The sequence below is a fragment of the Penaeus monodon genome, chromosome 22 (genome assembly GCF_015228065.2).
Source record: "Penaeus monodon isolate SGIC_2016 chromosome 22, NSTDA_Pmon_1, whole genome shotgun sequence".
Lineage (NCBI taxonomy): Eukaryota > Metazoa > Arthropoda > Malacostraca > Decapoda > Penaeidae > Penaeus > Penaeus monodon.
Window position 1 is genome coordinate 9,556,879 of NC_051407.1, and position 353 is coordinate 9,557,231.

At 48.7% G+C, this 353-nt stretch overlaps 1 protein-coding gene across 1 annotated transcript in view; it reads right to left on the reverse strand.

The window, feature by feature from the left end:
- The window catches only part of LOC119586922 (dnaJ homolog subfamily C member 5-like), a gene marked incomplete in the record, with an annotated part of 63,036 nt that overhangs the window by 31,614 nt on the left and 31,069 nt on the right, over positions 1-353 (reverse strand).

Here is a 353-nt window from a genome sequence, read left to right on the forward strand (position 1 = left end):
CCCATTTGTAAGTTCTTTATAAATTTTTGTTGTGTCATCTCCTCCCCTCTATTGCCCCCTCTCACCACCTGCCTGCCTGGGAAATGTTCTGCATGGGTCTTCTTTCATTTGTAATGATCTCGACCAGCTCAGCGACCCCAGGCCGAGACCCCGCTGCTGTGCTCACACAACTGGGGCGAGCTCAGTGGGTTTACGCTGACTGACCCAAACTTGCTTGGCCGGCATCAGTACCTTATCCCCAAAAAGGCCCATTCTAAGCAGTTTTTAGAGCTTCCTAAATTTACCAGAGGGTTTCTAATGGGGATTAGATACCGTCACTAGAGAGGATCAGTGGTTTATGGAATGATTTTCGG